This window comes from Helianthus annuus, chromosome 16 (genome assembly GCF_002127325.2).
Source record: "Helianthus annuus cultivar XRQ/B chromosome 16, HanXRQr2.0-SUNRISE, whole genome shotgun sequence".
In the NCBI taxonomy this organism is placed as follows: Eukaryota; Viridiplantae; Streptophyta; class Magnoliopsida; order Asterales; family Asteraceae; genus Helianthus; species Helianthus annuus.
The window spans coordinates 100,743,983-100,768,376 of record NC_035448.2 but is presented as its reverse complement, the minus strand read 5'-3'; the positions used below and the strand labels follow the sequence as shown (position 1 = coordinate 100,768,376).

The 24,394-nt window shown below is 32.0% G+C and overlaps 2 long non-coding RNA genes across 15 annotated transcripts; both read right to left on the bottom strand.

The window, feature by feature from the left end:
* Positions 1-5,251: 5,251 nt before the first annotated feature.
* On the bottom strand, positions 5,252-10,479 carry LOC110915924. 9 transcript variants are annotated; one of them, XR_004884374.1, is made up of 13 exons: positions 10,203-10,478; positions 10,023-10,118; positions 9,829-9,938; positions 9,555-9,721; positions 9,259-9,471; positions 8,789-8,846; positions 8,576-8,699; positions 8,368-8,469; positions 8,097-8,231; positions 7,256-7,327; positions 7,097-7,104; positions 6,934-6,986; positions 5,252-5,492 (listed from the first exon to the last, which is right to left on the bottom strand). It is a non-coding gene; the product is annotated as an uncharacterized LOC110915924 (long non-coding RNA). The 9 variants fall into 9 exon arrangements; XR_002579355.2 differs by lacking the exon at positions 7,097-7,104 and having other exon boundaries at positions 8,552-8,699; positions 10,203-10,479; XR_002579358.2 differs by lacking the exon at positions 7,097-7,104 and having other exon boundaries at positions 8,097-8,255; positions 10,203-10,479.
* A 2,957-nt stretch (positions 10,480-13,436) lies between these two features.
* On the bottom strand, positions 13,437-18,829 carry LOC110916465. 6 transcript variants are annotated; one of them, XR_004884368.1, is made up of 13 exons: positions 18,739-18,829; positions 18,487-18,583; positions 18,328-18,348; positions 17,213-17,300; positions 16,741-16,860; positions 15,492-15,767; positions 15,276-15,360; positions 15,036-15,168; positions 14,752-14,926; positions 14,525-14,645; positions 14,231-14,421; positions 14,071-14,139; positions 13,437-13,681 (listed from the first exon to the last, which is right to left on the bottom strand). It is a non-coding gene; the product is annotated as an uncharacterized LOC110916465 (long non-coding RNA). The 6 variants fall into 6 exon arrangements; XR_004884369.1 differs by having other exon boundaries at positions 14,752-15,168; positions 15,492-15,618; positions 15,677-15,767; XR_004884371.1 differs by having other exon boundaries at positions 14,752-15,168; positions 15,492-15,608; positions 15,677-15,767.
* Between the last annotated feature and the right edge of the window lie 5,565 nt (positions 18,830-24,394).

The following is a 24,394-nucleotide window of genomic DNA, read 5'->3' as shown; positions in this document are numbered from 1 at the left end:
AGGTAGACTTCCAAATCAAAATGTTAGCTCTATTAAATCATACCATATGAGTTCAAATGCTCATTTGATTTATAGAACATCATTCTATCCTATCTCCTGATTTAGGATCCGATTATTAACATAGTTACCCATATTAGGTGCCTTGTTGATTCTGTGATCCTTGGAGCTTAAATTGGTCTTATTCCCAAGACTAATAAGCAATCCCAAGTGAGTACATAGTTCCCCTCTTTTACCGCTTTCAAATACTTTGGGGTGATACACATGTAAATACATGTTACTTTCGTGCTTTTCACGCTTTTATGACATAAACATGCTAGTTTCACTTAGTACATATCTAGTACATGTTTTCAATTATGTTTTGCTATATATGTTAAGCATGCTAGCACATTGATTTATTACACACTTGTTACATATGTTTACTTAGCATATGGACACATTGTTTTACATGACATTTCTGCTATGTATGTTTACTGAGCATGCTAGCACATTGTTTTACATGAACATTTCTACTAGGTATGTTTACTTAGCATACTTAGTACATAGTTTTCACATGCTACATTGGTTATGACATTTGGTATGTTTAATCGGGACAATAATACATTCATTAACATTGATCACGCCGCTCGGTAGTATGTAATGGTACCATAGGACTTGACAAGTCCCGTTTTTGACTTCCTAGGTTTGTTTGGAAGTTGGGAACGACAGAATCCGATATACATGATTTAGATAAACCTTTAATTTGTTTAAGGGTTTGTCGCCACAGTCGCAACGCTTGAATGTATGCGATTAACATTACTGCACAAATGTTTATAATCATAAAGCATTGTTTTCTGCAAAACATAACATTTGATTTAAACTTAGATTTATTCAAAAACCTTGTTTTGTACATTTTCCTATGGGATTGAGTAATTACTAGTTATTCACCATACATGACATTTGTTTTCACATTGACATTATCACATAGTTTGAGTAGATACTTTCTGCTTGCTATGCATTTCATTTAGTTATACATGATACATTTCACACGTGACATTGTAAGTGATTTACACATAAACATTTGACATTGATTTTAAAAAAGACATTTTGATTAGTTATTGATGAGTGATTTATGTAACGGGGCTATGTGTTATATGATAAAAGCATGGTGGATACGCCGCTGGTACTTCCTATATATAAGTGCTTTTATTGTATTACACATTGTTGCGTTATCTAAACCACTTTGACAAGGGCGTGAAACATTTTTACAAGAACATAACATTGTTTTACATATTACATAATTTATACAAATTCACTTTTACTTGCTTATTCATTTAACCATGCATAGTCCTTTCATTATCATTTGATTTTCATATGATATCATAAAAGAAAACATTTTACAAGGTTCATGACTACATTTTTGTTAAACACATCTTTTAACTACAAGTCATGAATCCTACATAAACAAAACTTATGTATCTCATAGGCATTTTTATGCTGACATACCTACTTTTACATGTGTTTTCAGGTGTTAATGCATGATGATGTTTGTGCTTCACTTAGGCAGACTTGGGCCTTATTGACTTAAAAATATAGTTAATTATGTTGTTTTTGTTTGAATTCCAAGACAATGTAAACTCTTTAATCAATAATACATAATTTTAATTACGATGGTTGTTGAAACAATAATTCTGTCGCATCACTCCCCAGCGTTTCCGCCGCGGTTTGTTGTTTTAATGCGGCCGGGGTGTGACAATTAATGTCCATTAGGAAACCCTAATTGAGACCCCCAAGTAGTATGGCATGACCCATAATTTTCAGAACAATCGAAACTAGGATCAGGGCCCTTAAAACTCAAGGGGGGTATCTCCTAATTGATAATTATCCTCAAAACCATTTGTAAAACTCGAATTTCGTTGAATGTTGACTCACCTGGGCTCTGTGGGACACGAGGCTACCCTACCCTAAAAGGGTAGCCGTCGCGCCACGCGCCAGGACCAGGTGGGTTTGGCGCGCTACGCGAGAGGAGCCAAAATTCAGTATATAATGCAGGGGTTTGGCACTTGCATGGCTGTCTTGTTTCAACGTTAAAATTCATTTCGTACGTTGAGATATTCGCTATTTCGTTCAAAAACACACACAAGCACGACGCTCTGCTGCGACAACAGGGTAATAACTTGATCACTGCTACGATACAATGTCTGATCGATTGAAACTGATCCGATGGATGTTTAAGTGCTGCCCGAATTCGGGCTATACTTTGTCATTCGTCGTGAGGGTTTTGATTTCCTGAGCTTATAGTAAATGTTGTATTAAGTTACTGACCTAGTTTCGTGTTCATTGTTATTTAACTAGGTTACAAGGCTAAATGAGTAGGCAAGGTTCTGTCCAATTAAACTTGCAATGTGAGTCATTCTCTTTTGTCAAAAGTATTTTACAAATACCTAAATGTTTTCCAGTTATTTGTTACAGGGATTAAGTCTTGGTTATCTTAAATTTACTGGCAAGTGGGGTATTGTGCACATTACTATTGTTTCTCACTTTTAACAGTGATAATCATCACTATTGGGTAAAAAGAACCCAATGGTGGTATGACCATCGTCACCAGGGTGTGACACGGGGCCAGATAATTATAAGATAGTGGCCATTGTAATCGCTCTTATGCTGTAATCTATAACAAATGGGTCGTTTTATAAACTTGAGTGACTCGCCAGTATTTCCCCACTGATAAAATCTTTTTAAACATGTTTCAGGTGATTTACTATGAATCAGGAAAGGTGTCACGTAGCACACCAGCTTGAAGAACGTGGCTCAGTAAATAAAAATAAATAAACATGTTTTTGTAAAACAGGGATTTCTCAGTGAAATTACCTTTATTGTAAATTATGGGGTTTGTCCCAAAATGTGAAATAAAATAATTGGGCATTTTCAGTTTTAAAAGATCCTGTTAAAATTTCCGCTGGCAAAATAAACAATACCACGGGTTTTCTGTCCCGCGGCTCCTGAAACGGGTAAAACCGAGTCGGGGGTCGTGACACACGTGTTCGTGTGGCTGAAACTCCTGGTCGTCACCGATTCCGGGTCTTTATGAGACGTGGTGAAGCAGATGGATGAGTTTAAAGGCTCGACTTCATGGAAATATGTCGTGGAGACCGTCCTCTATGTGGCTATTTGGAAGATAAGGAAGACCCAAAATGATGGTGTTTTCAAGGGCTTAAAGTTTTTGGTTTTGAAAATGTACGGGATAAAAGATGAGGCATTTTTGTGGCTTAAACATAGAATGTCTTTCAAAGATTTAGTTTAGGAGAGATAAAGGGATTTATTGTATAATTTGTTTTTCTTTGGGTCTCCCATTTCCTGCTAGGCTCATGATTTTATTTTATTTGATCAAATGAAATAGCCATTAAAAAACATAAATTAGTAAATAAAAATTCAAGTGTTGTATAATATAAGGTAAATTAATATTAACTTAATACTCTAGAAGTTGCAAGTAATAGAATCCAAAAATCCTTTTAATGACTTTTTGTCCAATCAATTTGGTGCATCTTTTTTTAAGAGTAAAGTTGGACCGGACCATTCAAGTGTCATCGTGTTATTAACGAAATTGCCCGATTATATCAATCTCTACTAGGTAATAATGCATATATACTAATTTAGGAGGAAACCCAATAAATTTGAAAAAGACCTCTTGTATTGTAGGAATCGAATCTAGGACCTAATGGTTCCTAAGCTTTATCCAGTGGCGGAACTAGAACATTAACTCAGGGGTATCCCAAATTTTTTTTTTACCATGCAATCATACAATATTAAAAAAACAACAATAAATAAATAAAGTAAAACAAATACCTAATAAATTTGTCCTTTTTTTTTCATAACTTGAAATCGTTCCATCACATCGTCGTCTTTTACTTTAGTAAAAAAATCTTTTTCGACCGCACAAACCATAATATTGTTCAAAAATTCCGGGCCAATTCGATTGCGTAAATCCGTTTTGACAAGCTTCAATTTCAAAAAACATCTTTCAACGGTTGCGGTTGCAACCGGTAAAAGCAAAGCTAGCTTAACTACCCGATAAACTGAAGGATAAGAACTATGCGTTCCCGTTTCAACCATATCAATCTCAAGATCACTTATTCCATTCAAGTTTTCAAAGTTATAATCATCGCTTATTGTGTGACGAAATGACTCAATATCGCCCAAAAGAGTCCCGTTTTAATTCGCCTTCAAGTATTTCTTTTTCCACTCTAGCCTTTTTTTTCCTCCCTTAACATTCAATCTAATGTATTACTATTGGGCTATTATTTGGTTATTTGGGTTAATCTAATGTGCTATTATTTAGTTATTTGGGCTTATAAGAGTAAAATGCACGGATAGTCCCTGTGGTTTGGTGAAATTTCACCTTTAGTCCCCAGCTTTTCATAATTACACTCTTAGTTCCTGTGGTTTGACAAGTTGTTACTCGGATAGTCCTTGTCATTTCACACCCACTTAACCAGAAAAACTAACCTCCATCAGCTTTGGGGACTATCCGAGTAACAACTTGTCAAACCACAGGGACTAAGAGTGTAATTTTGAAAAGTTGAGGACTAAAGGAGAAATTTCACCAAACCACAGGGACTATCTGTGCATTTTACTCGGCTTAGAATTTGGGTTTGTATCATCATCACCAACCGGGCTTATTATTGGTTTGTAAAAAAAATTTTGAGAGGTGTCCTCGTAGTTGTTTAGGGGTGTCCTTAGTATAAAAATTAAAAAAAAAAGAATTTTACACTACCGGAAAAAAAGTTGAGCCATAGCCCGTGCTACACCTGGATCTTCTTTAGGTCCGCCCCTGGCTTTATCACACTCCAAAAATGTCACTAGGCTATAATGCTATGGACAATTTGGTGTATCATTTTGTATATAACTCACTAGGTTATAACCCGGGTTGTTAATCTATGTTTCTAAAAATATGTATATATATATATATATATATATATACTAGTCGTTTACCCGCGCGATGCGGCGGGAAACATATCACTTAGGTTGGTGAGTTTAGGGCTATGTATGGGGCGGTTCGGTTTTGAGCCATAACTAAAACCAAATTCACGATTCAAAAGAAAACACAACACTTGTTAGTAATTCTAAGGGTGTGCATGAGAAGGTTCAGTTCATTTGGGTCATAACTAAAATCTAAATTTTTGGTTAAGGTACTTCAAAACCGGTCATGGGGATTAAAGAGTTTTAAAAGAATGTAAACAAACTGAACTGCGCCAAGCTAACAAAAGCACAACAATTCGCAAATGACTAAATATTTCTTCATACTACACATTTTGTTAATCAACTTTATCCTACATTCTTTGTGCTTCATCAATAACACTATATATATTTTCTATGCATGACATTACTATTTACATAAATAAGGTATTTTTATTCTCCAAGCATCTGCAATCAACAGTAATCTGGTCAACCCAAATTCTTGCCCTCCTCAATGTCTTCACTATTATATTTTGTATGCATGACATTACTCCAAGCATCTGCAATCAATGGTAATCTGGTCAATCCAACAAAAATCACCAGTTCTACTTTAAAGGGTTGTGCTATGATAATGCATCATAGAATTTCTTGATCTGTTATTAGCATGAAAATCAAGATTCTCCCCATTAACCAGATATTATTATTATCAAGTCACCATTTAAAAGACCATTTAATTCTGAATTCCTTAAATCATATGCCCCAGGCATGCTAGAAATGTTGAAGTTGTCGTTTATACTTGGCAGCCTTAATACAATTTTTACAAAGTAAGTGTAAAATGTAAAGAAAATACATAAGAATTAGATGAGTAGAAATGGAAAACTTGAGCACACCAGCTATTACATCATTGTGGTTCATATCAGCAGCAGAGGAACCTATGTGGGAACAAAATGTTGTAGTAAAAGCCTAGACATATGGAATTTCGCTTCATTCACATATGTTTTTGGCCTTTATATATAATGATTAAATCCCTAAACTGTACAAATTCAGTGAAAAGTTGCCTAACTTTATTTATATATGTCATTTTTTGAATAACTAAGCACTTGAACTTATAAAAACTCAACGAAATGAACCTTTATGGCTTATCGCTAACAGCTCAAATGGGTCAATTAAAAAAATCTAAATGAAATGGGTCACAAGCAAGGTTTACAAGTACGGAATCGTGCATCGAGACGTTTTGCCTTCACCTCACGAGGCGTACGCCTTGAGGCGGACCGAGACGTAAGCCCCGGGTAGAATTAAAAAACAAATCTAAAAATTATATATCTTATAAAAATAAAATACGAACTAATTTCATCATCAATTTCATCAAAACCCCCTGAGGCGCAACTTTTCATAACGCCTCAACCCTATTACGCGCACATACAAAATAATCCCTGGCCGTTTTAAACCATGGTCACAAGGCTTTAAATTCACCAAAGTGTATGTTGGTCCATGAACCTCAAATCTCTTTATTCGGAAACTAATATAACCAACATAGCCGATCATATTTATGAAATTTATTACTATACAAAAATTGGAAAATTATTGTTTCTTGCCTACCGGCGTCAACAATTGGCCACGCGGACCCGTTACTAACCAATGTATGGATTAGAAATAGATAAATAGGGAGACAAGTTAAAGAGTAATTGCAAACAATCTTTGTGATACCATGTTTTAGATTACATAAAGAATTACCTGGAATAACTTGAAATGTTTAGCAGCTTTTAGCACATCTAATGAAGGAGTTGAGTCAGCGAATATCAAAGCGTAGCTTTTAAAAGTGATTTTCTCAATTGTTTGGTTGTACATGGTTATTCACTAAGATATTCTTGTATTGGTAAAATTATTAGAGATTAGAGAAAAAACATAATAAACTCATGCACTGAAGTAATGTGGCATCAATTATACAAAAGACGTTTGATTTAGTTAAATATACATAAAAACATAATGGTAAGCCATTACCTAATTGGTGATGTTTATGAATAATCTGATAACAAATGGACATGTCACCAAACCTACAAAACGAAACAAATAAAACATTATATATAAGATGCTTAAGCAGACAACCACCATTTACAGCCGCCGATGAGAGCAAAATCCAAACAGATCTGGTGCATTAGCTTACCGTGTAATCTTGGAAAAAAAAAAGCAAGATTTATAAGATAAACAGTTCAAAGCGACTTCACACTTGCACAAAAACATTATTTTCAGTTTATCTACTTCGACCTATTTCATAAAATTGCAGGAAGTAGATAACACCCATCCAACGTGGGTTGATAATCACCTTGTTCCCACCATTTGTAGCAACCGTTAGTTCTATATTGCTCTTTATCCAACTCAGCGTTTGGTCTCTTCTCTGTACGCGATAAAATGCAATGATTTAGTTTGTATGAGAAGCAACAACAGGCAAGCAAGCAAGAAGTGACAATTTTGAGTCACTTACTTAAGTTTGGGTCAGGATGGATTCCGGTAAGGATGAGTTCGGGTAAGAATGAGAAGAAAAAAAATTAAAAATTAAAAATATATATAAAAAAACTTTAAAAAACTGCAGAAACTATTTGATGTTTCTTTTTTGAAGAAACTAAGGTTTTTGATGGTTTCGAGCACTGAAAAATCCCGCGTAGTTTTGGAGTTTTTTTGTAGAAAAAATCCACTGTTTTTTGATGGTTACGTGCTGAAAAAACTGCAGAAACTTGATTTTTTGCAGTTTTTTTTTGTCGAAAAAACCTGCAGAAACTTGATGTTTTGTTCTGAAAAAGTCGGCAGTTTTGGGGTGTTTTTTGGCAGAAAAAAAAAAGCTGTTTGGGGGGTTTTAGTGCTGAAAAAACCTTATAAAATGTTACAAAAAGATGAAAAAACAGATTGTATTTTCTGCAGTACCTGGCAGACCGGTTTTTTATACACCTGTTTTCGGTTTTTTCCAGTTAACCGATTTTGTCTACAATTGGTTTTTTGGTTTTTAATAACATCCAAAACCGCATCCGAAACCTCCGGTTCAGTTCCGACCCTTACCGGTTAGAAACAAACCAGTTTTTAAAAAACCCGGTTTTTTTTGTCAGTTTCAATTGGCACACTGTTTTTTTTTTTTTTTTGTACATCTCTAATCATAAGTCTTTTTAGCTTACCCAGATGCAAAACCGCAATCTTTTATCACTTCAAGTCTTTGGCATGAAGGGACTTGTTTATTGAGTAATCCTCGAAATGTCTAGCATTAGATTCTCTTTGAATGTGCACTAACAACCGGAAATGAGAGTCGGTCCCTGATACAGTGATGAGTAAAAAACCTGATAAGCATATTACTGGCTGAAATCAGCACCTTCGAAATTCGAGTAAAAAAAGCATCTGTAAAGTCCTTTCAGGTAATAAGAACTTATGAGCATAATTAAATATTAATACCTCTTGTAGCTCTCGTTTAGCATTCTCGAGGCCACCAATGTCTTCCCATCTTACATTGGGCACTTCCACAACAGTCTCATGAAGTGTAGAAGGATTGCTAAGCTAACAACATGAAATTAACAGCAACAATCATATAAATTAGTATTCAAGAAAATAGAACAGAAGTTAAAAACTATTAACTGACATGGATTGAAAATAAAATACATACGCCTCAATAGTGTTGTCATATTTACGCAAGTGATTATGGCCTGCTTACATAGCAGAGACTCGGCCTTATGCTCACCCCTAGTCTAAGCCTTCATTGCCACTTCTGTCTCTCATCTCACTCACGGCTGCAAAATAGAAAGAAAAAAAAAAGAAAAAGACAATGTGTCAATCTTTCAAAATAGCAAGCAAATTCAAAAAAGATTTTAAAGCTTACCTTGAACATAAATGGGTTTCTGAGATAGACAAAGAGCAGACATATTTGTAGCCAAAACCTAAACGTCAACTTGCAGATCATCATGATGTAATGTTTTTTTGAAAAGACAATGGGGCTTTAATAAAGCATAGAGATTTTCTCATCAGCCCCACTTACATATCTATAGTTTCCTTTTCTAAAGTGCAATTAAACCAAAAATCACCAAATATTAGAAGATCATTGTGAGGATTACAAGGTGCACCCAAATTATAAGCTTCAGGAAGTTCACTCAACTTAAAAAAGGAAAACAAATTAATTAAAAAAAATCTAAATTTGCAATTATGCTTTTATAAAGATTGTGTTATGGAATTCTGATTACATGTTATATCGGTTTGACCCGCCAATACGACCCATTTAACACCCCTAATTTACAATATAAAACATGATGCTAGAGGGTGTTTGGCATAATATAAAATCTTTAAGAATTGTACCTTTATGAGTCTCTAGTTCACTTTGCTAGAGGGTGTTTGGCATAATAAAAAATCACATGACTCTTATCGCATATAGATCTTGGCCTCATGACCTTTGTGGAATCTGAGAAAAGACAGAACATGAATATGGAGAGATTGACACATGGGTTTGAGTTCTTCATAGTTCACTTGGAGGAAAATTGCTTTAGAGCTTGACTTAGCCAGTTGACAGATCTGATTATTGACCCAAAAGTAAATCAACTAAAAGCAAATAGCTAAAATCTTGGATTAAAAAAGGGATTTTAGAAAGTGCATACCTTTGGGTGTAGAGCTTTACAACCACCACAACCAGGTGAATAGAAAAAAAGATGGGATTTTATCCCATGAATTTCATAAGTCTACGTAATCTTGTGCTTAATTGATCTCAAGCATGTGTATTTTCCCACCATCTCATGGGTTTGCTGACACAAACTGAAGGATGTACCTGTGTAATCATAAAATATTTCAAACATAGTTATCGAATAATGTACGGAAAGCATACCAACAAATCACTATAGTTAAATCCGTTAATGTACAGAAATTAAACCTAACCTCTGTGGAAGATGCACACCTTCATACTACAAAACAATAGCTTGATCTTGAACTCTTCTCAAACCATTTCATGTTCTTTAAACCATGACCAACAAAAAACGAAGATCCATCTTAAAAACACAAACAAATATAAATGAAATCCAGTGATTATATGACGAAATAGTGTTCAGAATCAAAAGAACGGTGTCACTTACCCTCATTAAATGAAATAAATCATGAAATTGACAAAGGAATATGAAATTGAAGGCTTACTATCTCGTTGAATAGTATCTCCAAAGCAAAGAGCAAATCTGAGAAAGAGAAAATACCACACAAGTAATATAGAACAAAATTAGGGTTTGAATGTTTAGTGAAATTTTATAAAATCTTATTACCTAATGATGAACATCAAAGATGAAATTCAATTTCACGACCAGAACCCTAACCGCCACCGTCATCGTCGATCTTCAAGGGTTCCACCAAAGTTGTTCTGTTGCGAACCTCTTCCGTGACACCACCATCGACATCTCTGGAACCAGAGAAGGGAAGAACCTGCAGATCCAGGGGGAATTTGAAAGAGAGAGAGAAGGAAGGAAGAGCAGATCCAGATCTTTGAGGGAGAGAGAAAACGAAAATGAAAAAGGGCTCTGGATTTGAAATTTGAAATGAAATTTTTGGGTTTTGTTGGCCGCCCAAAGATTGGATGAGGCGGGTTAGGGTAGAAAGGGTATTGTTGGAAAGGTATAAATGTATTGTGCTTTAGAGAGTTGTACTTCATGCTTGAAAGCTGTTTTCAACACATTTGTTTCCTTGCCCTTCCTATATGCTTTATAAAGTATTATAGATATATATATATATATACATGTATATGAATAAATGAAAATTTCATGATGAATAGGGTAGATTAATCAATGATACGAACGCCTGTAGAAGTAAACATTTATAAAATGTAATACTGAGAAAAACATTTATAAACCCTAATACTAAACACTTTAAGCAGCAACTTCTTCATTAACTTCTACTTTAACACGTGCAAGACGTCATTCAGGAATACGGACCAAATCTTCTGTGCCTCTAAAAACCATCATATCAAATTTTGACTCCGAAATCATGTCGAAGATAATAAAGTGTTCATCCTCAATTTTCATGTCTTCTTTAATTTGATTCCATCCAGTAGTCATATAAAAATTTTGACCATGTTTTTTCATAACAACCAACCATGTAGGGTTAGAAAAAGCGGTTATAGCAACATGTTTCGTAGATAGTATGTTCTTCAACTTATGATGAACAAAAAATCTATCGATAAGCTGCAAGTACAAAAAAATTATTTTAGATTAAAGAAAGTTTTATAAAATTTGTCAAATACTACTATAGAAGGAACTTAAAAATAACAAATAAAATAATTACCAAATGATCTCTATGTTCAGAGAACCGAGAGGTTTGGCAGTATAAGAAATCACCTTGAGCAAGTGACAAATCTTGATAAAAGTATATCAATCTAAGAGTTAGACTACCTTCGTATTCAAACAAAAGCAATGAATTCTTTGGAAATATTAGTGAGTCAATCATATTGGACCATTCGTCGTGGAAAAAGTACGAAGAACCTACTTTCCTAATTTTGACAGTAAAAGTTCTTCCATCCATCGTAATGATTCGAACCATACAATCAGGAGCTAACTTGAAATCAGCTACCCAATTGTGGTAACTCATCGGTAAAATCTGCATGCAAAGTAAGAATTAATAGAAACATATAATAAAGAAACAAAAATGATTATAACATCAACATACCCAAGAATTCATCTTGTTGTTTGATATCAAACGTAAAAAACAGGTAAGCATCTTGACTGATAATCAAAGTTTGAATTGGATGAAGATTGTTTAGGTATTATCTATATTTATAAGACAAAGTTATTTAAAGACAGATACCGCATGGTATGATCTTTTACACTACTCATTCATAAACAGTAATAGTATAACAATCATAAGGCTGATTTAGTTGTTAATTGTGGTATACATGCAGAAAATGCCTGCTGATGTTGTAAGAATTGCCGGATTTCAAAATAAAGTGCATGAGTTGAAAGTGAAGAACATGAATGGAAAAACCATCAATATGAATCTTAGGCGGCAGAAGAATGGAGATGCTGTAAGGTATGCAATCGAAGGTTGGCCGATGTTCATGAAGGAGAATGGCCTTCGTTCGGGCGACACAATGCATTTCACATTTGTAAGTTCAGGAAATCTCCTGATCTTATCACATGTGGATACAGTTAATGTAGGTTAACAGGTAATCTTAAAAGATAATGTAGAAGGTGTTTGTCAAGACGAAATCATGACTCTTTTGTGCTATTGCTTTTATGTATCTTTTTTTTGGACATGCAAGTTCTCTTCTTATCATGTTTTATTTTGGTCGTTGGTAGTTTAAGCTTAAAGACAATTAGTGGTATATCATCATGACAGATACCATATTTTTGAATATATCTAACAGTGGTATCGAATCTAAATGCTTGTTGATTATCGATGTTCAAATATATATATTTAGAAATTAAGATGTGGTTGTTTATATGTGTTTTGCATTATTATATAAGTTCTAACTCAATTCCAAAAAAATTAAAGAGGTAAAGTAAGGAGTAACAAAAAAATTAAAAATCAATATGGATTCAGTTTTAAAACGTAAGAATACATGTAAAATTGAGAACAATATTGAAGTACCTTTCATAACGTAAGAGAACCAACATCTGAAATCTGAAAGATTTTGGGCAAAAAGAATTTCATTAGTCTCTTCAATGTTTTAAAAAAATATATATGATAAAACAAAATAAGAAGCAAAGGAACAATCATTAGCGACGACATTCATTGGAAGTTCAGAAGAAGATGAATATAGTTGTTTGAACGCATTATGCATTTTCTAAATACCAGCAGAAAGGTAAAATAAAACATCATAACACACGGTTATAATTATAGAATCAAAACTTTTATCTTCTAAAAAATAATTAAAACTAACATAGGTTTATCATCAATGGAAAACATGAAAATACGTAGAAATGATAGTACAATACATGAAAAGTTACTGGAAATTTAAAGAGTGATGGAAAAAATATGATAACGTAGAAGAAGTCAGAATCAAGATTCAAAGAAACTTGAAGATGAAATTAAGAAGTATGTAATTTTGTCTATTTATAGATATAACCTATTTAAGGAATAAATAATGACATCATTACAAATCAATTACAATCAAATTAATGAGCTTAATTATTTTTTGGATGTTAAATTTAGAAAGATTACGAAATTTTATAAATTAGTCAATACTACAATCTAATTTATTTAATCATGATATTTTATAAACTAAATATAAAATTGTAACTTATTTGTACAAAGAATTTAAATAAATAATTAGTGTTACTTTCATGAAAAGTAACTAAGGATAAGAGTAATATGAAATTTGTAATTTTCGTTTTTTTATCATATGATTAGATTAGTAAATAAAAAATGTAATCTCATAAAATAAGAAACATAAGTAAACATCATTTCGAACCAAACGCCAAAATAGATAACTCAAAATGTCATATTAAATAGGAAAACCATATAAATGTTTTAAAGACAAAATAAAAAACTCAAAGCAAACACTCCAATAACAAACCAAATGTTTTTTTATTGTAACAATCACTTCTCTCGTTTATCAATTATTGGCAACATCTTCATCAAGACAAATGCTATCAACACTTATGCGAGGTTTACTTGCTGACGACCCCAGTCCCTCTTCAATCGCATACAAATCACTAAGGTTACGCTTCAGATCGGCTGATGATTGCTTCAAGTTAGCCACATAATCCTTTGAAACAGGTGTAGAGTTATCACCGATGTAAGAAACACCATCCTTTAAAAAGAACAAAAAATGAAAACCAAAGAATTTTTAAGTCTATGGGGCTGTTTGGCAACATCTGAATGGTTAAGTGCTGAAGCAGTAAGAGGTCTGAACCATTAAGTGCTGAACCAGTAAGAGGTCTGAACCATTAAAAGCTTGTATAATGTTTAATTGTTCAGAGGCAAATGTCTGACCAATTCAGATTAGAGGTCTTAACCATTCAGACTCTATATAAATCTTAACCATTCAGAGGCAAATGTCTGAACCATTCAGACATCTGCTCGTGAAACTAACAGTCTGAACCATTAAGTGCTGAACCAGTAAGAGGTCTGAACCATTAAGAGCCTCATTAAGAGGTAAACAAACAGCCCCTATGTCATTATAGTTTTTAAAGGTCAAACCTTTGCACTTTCACCACCAACAGATTGGAAATCAGACTGACTCATAGCAAATGAATCAGAGACATCAAGCTGTAAAAAATTCGAAATCATAAGACACTTTGTATAAGCCTCACTTAAAGGAATAAATAAGTGAAAATATTTTAATATAACAATCCCTTACTTGATCAATTTTCCATTTTTTGTTTAGCTTATCCAATATGTCAACATCATTGGTAACAACTGATATTCCATAATTCTCAACAGCATTGACAATATTAAAGTCTGTTACTCTAATCACGAAAGCACACTTGAGGTTAACCAACGTCTCAAATTCAACAGGATATTCGGATATTCTCTGGGAACCTCATTTGTCTTGAGTATATATATTGACAATATCTCATGTGTGGTCAGAATCTATATATAAAATCTAATTTAATTAACTATAACATACTATTATATTTACTTTTATATTTACCTCGTCCTGAATTTATAAAAGTTCCTTTGCAGTTTTCCCAACAAACTTCAACGCCTCATGATCAAACAATATAAGTGTCACCGTACCGGTTGAATCTTGAACCCGAATTGGTATTTTAAACCTTAAAAGCGTATTTACATAGTTAAGAAACATAGACAAATAGATAATACAAACAACGTTACTTGTTGAATCAACAATAACAGAATTATGAATAACAAATACTTTACCTGGACAACGGGAAAACATCTTTTCCTTGACAATCCTTGTTCGAACATTGATACACCTTCTCATCTCTAACATCACTTGTTCCATCCTTCTTATCATAAGTTTCAAACTTTTGCTCAACTTTGGACTTGCAATGGTTACACCCATCATAATACCACATCTTATCAGAAACGATTGCTACAATAGTTCCAACAATAACAACTTTTTTTGGTTGTTTAAATAATTAAAGAAATGAAAGCTTATTAAAATTTTGTTAGTAGTTAAAATATAAAATGTTTTAAAGAACCTGTATGATTGAGCCAAGATAAGCAATTGGTGAAAAAACGTCATTGTTCAAAAATTCATCTTCTACAGAACATATCACATATGACCCAACATGGCTACTTGACTCGGTTGAAGTAGCAAGTTTTGCAAGAAACCTACAAAAATTTATTTGAGGAAACCATAATGTGAAATGAACAAAAATTTACAAATACAAAATATAGTTGATACAATTACAAAAATAAAAATAAATAATTTTTCTCACTTTTTCTTGAACGTTAGCATCTGATCAAAATTGTCGTCAATGAAAAGCCGTGAACCATCAAAATTATTAGAAATCCCCCATTTACCTATTTTTAGGTAACATAAATAAACAACAAATCATATATCAAAAACAGAAAAATTCTTGTATAAAAAATAACATATATATATATATATATGTATGTATTGTATAAAGTAAATCGTAGAATTAATAAGATACCTTTGTAGGTCTTAACAGCACCAAATGGACAGCAATGACAACATGCGCTTCACGATATTTACTAACCATGTAAGAACACATGTCCTTAGCATAATCATCCCAAAGAGTTAAATCAACCTGAACATCTCTACAATAGCATATAAGAAAATAATTTAAGATTAACAACATTACGTAAAACATCATACTTCTGCATTTCTCCATGCTGAAGCCCGAGATGTTGCTTCTTTTCAACTATCCACCGGACTGATCTTGTGAAACTGCACTCGACCAAAACTTCTGCAACAAAGAAGTAGTTATATGAAAGATGGGATAAAACTTCAAGGAAGTGTCATTAACAAAATACAATTAACAAAATGTTAATAGAAAAAATAAACGATGTATATTATGTAAAAAAGCAATTTGTAAACTGGTTTGTGAAAATGAAGTAATGTAGGTTACTGAAAAAGGAACATCTAATATACATTAAAATAGAGGGAAAATTATTTTAAGAATATATAGCTATTTCTCCAGATATGAATAAGTATTATGTCAACAATAAAAAGCGGAAATAAAGAATGAGATACAAATAAATTAATATGAAGGTTGACTAAATGTTTTTTTTAAAACATCATACTTGCTAAAATATATTACGTATTTTTTATTTCTAATGAAGTAATAAAGGAAAGTATACAAAATGTTGATTTAAGAAAAGGAAATTAAAAAAAATATATATAATACACGGTATATTATGTATTACAATTGTCAAAAGTTTCCTAATTAAATATTTTGAATTTAACCACCTTAAAGTTCACATTAATTCTATTAACGATTAATTAGGAAGTTTTGAAAAAAATGTCAATACAATATAAGTACTAAATATATAGAAGTTAATTTTAGAACTTCATAACTGACGATAAAGTATGACATTATTATTCATATTGATCGTGTATTAATTTTAAATATATGATTATATGTTATCACCCGTGAATATTCACGGGTAGGATATTTAAAATTTTATTATATAAATGTATATGTATTTTACAAAAATATATTCACGGAGAGTTGTTACAATAAAGAAGTAGCTAATACCCTTTAAGACAACAAAAAGGGCCCGTAATTAATAGAAAACCATATATGATCGGATCTGTAGGGTTGGTCATCTATAGATGCAAGATATTGAGTCACGGTCCTTGCATTCTGGCAGTAAAGTCATTGTACAGATTCAAATTTAGGATAACATAAGACTATTGTGTATAGTGTTGTAGCATACCTGTGGACCTGGAAAGTTGTCTTTTCTGGCCTGAGGAATGGTCTAAGTTTGCGAAAAGTTTGACAACCATTAAAACCATAAAGAATTGCATCTTTTGACAGCAAGAAAATGCACCAGAAACTGCACTTTTTGACAGAAATGTTTTTCTAAGAGATAAGCTATTTGCATCAATAAAATGCATCATTTGAAAACAATAATAAAAAGTGGCCATTCTACACTCTTTTGACACCAGCAATTACAAACTAATATTCAAGATTTGAGCATATAAATCAAAGTCCATCCCTTTTGGTAAAACAAATTGTGTAATCAGTCGGATATACCATACATGAGATAAGCAAAGGAACACAAATGTTACCAAAAGGAACTTAGTTTGAATATATACCATTTGTCTTTTCTCGAGACGATATCAGAAGTCTCCTAAAGCCAAGAGTGATACATATGACCAAGAATCAAACGGTGTTCATAAGCATACCTCTAAGAATGCTTCTCCATTCGTTTCTTCTCTATGGAAAATTTATAAGCTTACCGAAACACTATTAGTTTGCCTCTGGTCGTGTTCACTTGCAAAAAAGAATAAAAAAATAATAAACAAATAAAAAAAATACCTGACTGAACAAAAAAAAAACAAACAAAAGTCCAGTTACAACATCCCATTTGCTTTCAAGAAAGATAAAAAAATAGATGAAAGATTTATATCCAAGTGATACCTCAACTGAATAATTTACTTTAAAGAAAGCAAAACATCTATTGCAAACAAAAGGTAGAACCTTTTAATTAACGTAGATCTAAACTGAAAACCTAAACTCCAAACCTTTTTATTTCCAAACCCTTTTAATTCTAACCGAATTAAACATCTTGAACAACAAAAAAATGGAAGATTTACAATAATGATTGACTTCAAAATTTAAATTTAAAATAATGATTGACTTCAAAATTTAAAATTTAAATTCTGAAAATCAAATCACTAACATCCAATCCCGTAAATTAAGCAAATTTATTAGGAAAGTCTAACATTGCCAAACAAAATTGATCCACCATTTATTTATAGAAAGAGATACCTTAATTTAGGAAAACCATATAATATTAAAATTTAAGGAAAAACAGGAACGATTTCAAAAATTTTTAAAAAATATTTATTTTTAGAAACACAATAAATATTCCGAAAAAACATATCAGACACTAAAAATATATAAATTCTTTAATGGATTGATAATTAATACAATACAAAATTTATTACTAACAAAAAAGACAATAAAAAAACTGAGCATAAACGATGAAATCTAAAACTATAAGGGATCAAAAATTAGGAAAAAAACTATCAAAAGAAAATTACCTGTAACATGTTCGACGAAGATTGATAGTCCGGCAGTGGCATAACATTTAGGGTTATTCATGAAAAAATTAAAACCAAAACAAAAGAATCAGTAAGAACATCACTCAATAAAGACATCCACAAAAAATAATCCCCTCATAACATTCAAATCGGATAATGTAAATCATAAACAACAAAACAAAAAATACAGGAAAATTCTTTAAAATTGAGTTAAAATACTTAAAACACATAACAATCTAATATTGTTTACATACCTTCTTTATATGTCTAATGATCTACAAAAAAGAAGAACAACAACAAACGTTACCAACTGCCGAAACGATTTTCAACATCAAAAACTTAACTTTTCTTGAATAAATTGAAGATCGAACAACATAAACAAACAATATTTAACCATCATCATGTAGTTTTACCTTAGATGTTTTTAAAGATTCTTGATTGAATATGCAGATCCAAGTCAATAGGTAGAGAGATATGGAGGTCAGCCATAAATAAATAGAAGTTTCATACCTATTCAATTAAAAAACATATCAGTAGCAACTGGAGGTCAAAAAAACAAAGAAACAACGATGGTGATTAAGTTTGAATCTTAAACCACATATAATCAACAAAGAAATTAAAGGGAAACTATAATGCACAGATACTATTTTTTTTTTATTTCTAACCTGATGATAAATGTCGCACTCAGCAAGGTTTCGATTACTTTTCCCCAAAAAATTGGCATGACATATAAATCTAGCCACATAAGAATGAAAGATATACAAAATTAACAACCGGAATCACAAATAATACTGAAATGATTTACTTATGGAATAAGAACCGGAAACAATCGCCGCTGATTACATGTGAAAAATTATATAAACATTCACGTTACAAATGGGAAAGAACGATCAAATATATACCAAAATAACAATTGGAATAACAAATAATACTAACCTGATTTACACTTGGAATCATAACAATAAAGGAATCGCCGATTATATGTGAAAAAACCATATAAACAACATTAATAATAAAGACGGGATAAACCAACAAAGATGGATGAAATTAACAATCAAAATAACAGATATCAAAATGATTAATACATACCGACCGATTGTAGAGTTTGAATCGTAGAACAACAATGAAGAAGAAGGAGGAACATTTTGAAACGAATCGTAAGGAAGAAGGTGGCTGATACCTAGGGTTTAGAGAAATGAGGTTATGAAACCTTATATAATATCCATATTGTTAATGGGTTATTATGTGAGACCAAAATGTCCGACCCAATATATGCTGGATCCCGCGTCCAACCATATATGTTGGTTTGTGTATTGTGAAATCTCCTTTGTTTAGAGTTAATTACACAAATTCCCTCCCAAAATCAAAGTCCACTAAATCAATGGTTGCCACAACATCAAAATGGCTTCACCATTTAAGGACACATAGCCCATATCATATCATTTATTAATATATATAGATACGAAGATTAAAAAACTGACTTTATATTTTCTGTAATTAATATATGATGATTTTTTTGTTATACATTTTACTATAACAAGAATACATATAGCGTTTCTAATTTTAGCAAATTCTTAAATCTAGTTTACTTTTTTATAATTTAGGTAATATTTTAATACTTGATCATGAAACGAAAAAGAAAAGTAAAAAGAGAGATCGTGACCCATGGAGTAAGAAAATACTAGTAACTAAGAAATCTCATTTTATACATTTAAATATATGATAAAACCCATGGCATTATAGCCTAGTGGTATCTTGGTGGTGGGATAAGGCTTATGACCATTAGGTCATGGGTTCGATTTCCACAAAGGGGGTTTTTCCCAGATTTATTGGGTTTCCTCCTGAATTGGTGTATAAGCATTATTGCCTAGTGGAGATGGATATGATCGGGTGGTTCTGCTGGTGGCACGATGATACTCCAGTGTTCCGTCAGTGATCCAAATTTGCCGTTCAAAAAAAAAAAATATATGATAAATGTAAGGATGGTTAAAAGAAAACTCTTAACTTGGCTAGCATACTTAAAACATTTGGGGACTAGTATTTGGGGGTATGGAACTATGAACGAGATTGATAAAAACAAATTTACGGGTTCAGCTACATATACGGTATTAGGTAATACGTGGTTACCCAAAACTTATACCCAAAAGTTTTAGTTTTAATTTCTAGCCACCCTTAGGTCATCTGGGACGCCCCGTTATACCACCACTATCACGAGTTATAACAAGTGATACATCACCGCCACTCCTTCTCATCACTCGTGGATTTGAGCACGCGTGATTGTTTGAGGGAATTATTGGGTGTGGTGAGTGATGGGCATTTCCACTAAAATCTATCACTAGTGATGGAATAAAGTTTAATAACGTGACGAAACTTGATTGAATGTTGTGAGTGATGAGTGATGGATGCCCCTTCCCCTTATCAGGTGATGCATAATTCTGTTAACTCTTTGTTTAGTGATTGATTAATTCTATTAACTTCCTTACTAGAAAGTGTAATAGAAAGTGTAAACATATCTTTTAAAATAGGCATTTGATAATATTATACACTATATAAATTATCAACTTTTGTGTGCATTAAGAGTTGTAAATTATGTTTGGGGAGCTTTTCAAAAAAAAAAGTTGATTTTATACTTTTAGTCCAAAAACATTTGATGTGTTATTGTTAACCCAAAACTATTTGGGTTACAACTTTTAGCTCTAAACTTTTTATCTTTTCAGTTTAAACTTATAACTTTTTTACTTTCAACTTTGGTCTCCTGTACTTTTCATATTCCGCAAATTTTTCGTTTTACGCTTCGTTCTAAATTTTGCAAGTTAACACGACGCAACTGGTTCCATTTTTCTTTCGTTGGTTAAGCCACCTTTTTCTAAAAGGGATTGTAGTTGCGTGTGTGGTTCAACATTTTTACGTTTCGTTTTACGCTTCGTCATAAGTTTTACGAGTTAATAAGATGCAATGTACGTGTGTACTTTTCATATTCCGTAAATTTTTCGTTTTACGCTTCGTTCTAAATTTTGCAAGTTAACACGACGCAACGTGCGTGTGTGGTTCAACATTTTTACGTTTCGTTTTACGCTTCGTCATAAGTTTTGCGAGTTAATAAGATGCAATGTACATGTGTAGTTCAACGTTTTTACGTCGTCTATTTTTTCCTGTTTGACAAGTTCGTCATAACGTGCAGGTCCTAAATCGACTTAGTTATTATTTTCTATGTTTTACATTTCAGTCTCATTTTTTCGCTGCAAATTCAGTGTTGGTGGTCGCTTGCGATGGTATGACATTGATGCTATTTGACATGGTTTTATGCCCCCCGTCGCAACGCGGGGGTGTTTTTTCAAAGAAAAAATGGTTATGCATATGGTTGTTGTAACCTTATCTTTGAGGGTTTTTAAAAAAAAAAGATTTTTTTACTTTTCACTCAAAAGTATTTCATAAATTACTTTTAACCCAAAACTATTTGTTTTTTTACTTTTCCAAAACTTTTTATCTCTTTTGCAATTTATCCTCACAACTTTTTTTACTTACAACTTTAGTCCTTTATAGTTTTCATTTTTTCGCAAATTTTTCGCTTTATGCTTCGTTCTAAATTTTGTGACTTAACACATCGCAACGTGCGTCTTTGGTTTAACGTTTTTACTTTTCGTTCTAAATTTTGCGAGTTAACACGACGCAACATCCGTGTTTGGGTGAACGTTTTTACATCGTCTATTTTTTCCCGTTTGACAGGTTCAACATAACGTGCGGGTCCTAAATCAACTTAGTTATAACTAAAGAATCACCGCCGCATTACGGCGGGTCGTAATTCTAGTTATTTATAAATTCACATGATATGAAATATGAATTTATCTTTATGATATATATTATCATACTGTATCTTTATATTGATCACCATGAAATTACTTATTATAGATATTTCATTCATTTTATAGTTATTACATTTTAATTTATTTAGTTGTTAAAAATATAAAATTATGTAAAAACTAAAATGGCAAGAGAAAGAAATGCAATTAAAGATTCTAACAAATATTTTTCAACAAACTAGCGACATCGAGGATGTCTAACACCTAGCAGTCAGATATCCATTGGTTTGGGTATGTAACGATTTATAATCTGATTTATAACTCTGGTTATCACTACCCGTCCCATTAGAGTAAACTGCTAAATTCGTCTCTGAGGTTTGACTCAAATTGCTAGATCAGTCCAAAATCAAGTTTTGTTGCTAAAACAGTCCCCGAGCCTAGTTTCTGTTGCTATTTCAGTCCAATAAATTAACACCGTTAGAACCTCTGTTAATGAATGGGTAAAACTACTAAATTCGTCCCTGGGGTTTGATTCAAGTTGCTAGATCAGTCCAAAATCAAGTTTTTTGAATTTGTTAATTATAAACTTATTTAGGTATATAATTTTTCTAGACCTGCATTAATTTTTTGAATTTGTTAATTATAAACTTATTTAGATTATAAACTTATTTAGATTATAAACTTATTTAGATTATAAACTTATTTAGGTATATAATTTGCAAGTCTAGAAAAATTATTTGTTAATTATTTTGATTATTATTATAATTATCATTAAATGTTTACTAATTATATACTTAAGTATTTAAATAAGATAATACTTAATTTAAATAAAATTAGTTTTAAAAATATAAATGTAGCTTTTTTGAAGAGCGCAATTTAACCGGCCCAGCCTTAAATACTGATTTTATTTTGATGTTGTTATTGTTGTTGTTGTTACCATGTAAATATTTAGTATTTATTTAAGGATTTAAATAAGACAACAGTTAATTTAAACAATATTTAGTTATGAAAAATACAAACATTATATGTAAATTTAAATATTAAGAAATGAACATAATTTTTATTTATTTTTATTTAAATCGTAATATTTAATGTTTAATATTTATCAATTATTTTAATTTAATATTTGTATTATAAAGTTCTTTTATTCATTTTTTCTACTTAATTAAGTGGTTTCGTATTTAATAATATTATCATTTAGGTGAGGTCAGACAACATGTCGTGTCAAACCAGTGTTTAAGACAGGTCAAATAAAATTGCGCTCTCCAAAAGAGCTACATTATGTTTATATTTTTATAACTAAACACAAATTTAAATTATATATTTAGGATAGACTTGTAATTTATCTTAAATTTTAAGACATTTAAGAAAATATATAATGCATTTGGTACAAGTATTGATGCATTAAGAACCTGTCATTTACCATTTTTTTCTCTTGTGATATTAATGATTTATTCAACGAACATAAATATAACTGGACCCGCCTTAAACTGTATTTGGGTATTATTATTGTTATAACTTTGTAAATATTTAGTAGTTATATACGTAAGTATCTAAATAAGATCACACTAAATCTAAATAGTATTGAGTTATAATTAACAAATTATATACCTAAATAAGTTTTTAATCTAAATAAGTTTATAATTAACAAATTCAAAAAATTAATGCAAGTCTAGAAAAATTATATACCTAAATAAGTTTATAATTAACAAATTCAAAAACTTGATTTTGGACTGATCTAGCAACTTGAATCAAACCTCAGGGACGAATTTAGCAGTTTTACCCATTCATTAACTGAGGTTCTAACGGTGTTAATTTATTGGACTGAAATAGCAACAGAAACTAGGCTCAGGGACAGTTTTAGCAACAAAACTTGATTTTGGACTGATCTAGCAATTTGAGTCAAACCTTAGGGACGAATTTAGCAGTTTACTCGTCCCATTATGATCTTAAATATTACAAAACAGTTGCTGATTTTTAATTACACTGATTTTGTATAACCCATTTTTATTAATAATATTTATTTTTCCTTACCAATGATCTCTAGATCAAATGGTGGAATGTTTGCATTCTTTTGAGAGATACAGATTCAACTCTCACTTGGTACAGGTTGAGACACTGGTGGGGAATGATAGGAGACCTAGGAAAACCTGGGTTCGATCCTTGAGCCAAACCGGTTTTATCGGTAATTTCACCATCCTGCCTACGGGCGGGTGGGTTACCGGGTTTTTGTCGGTATTGGTGATGGACTCGGGCTACTCTCGGAGTACTCCGTTTGGTCTAGTGGGTGCCCCGAGAGTGCTCAGGATTTCGATCCTTGAGCCAAACCAGTTTTACCGGTAATTTCACCGTCATGCGTATGAGCGGATGAGTTACTGGGTTTTTCCCGAAATTAATGGTGGACTCGGGTTTCTTTCAGAGTACTCCGTTTAATCTAGTGGGTGTGTTCATGATTTGATTTTGTTTGCCATTAAAAAAAACATTTATTTTTCTTGTGTTTTGATATATCTCCTCTTTCTCA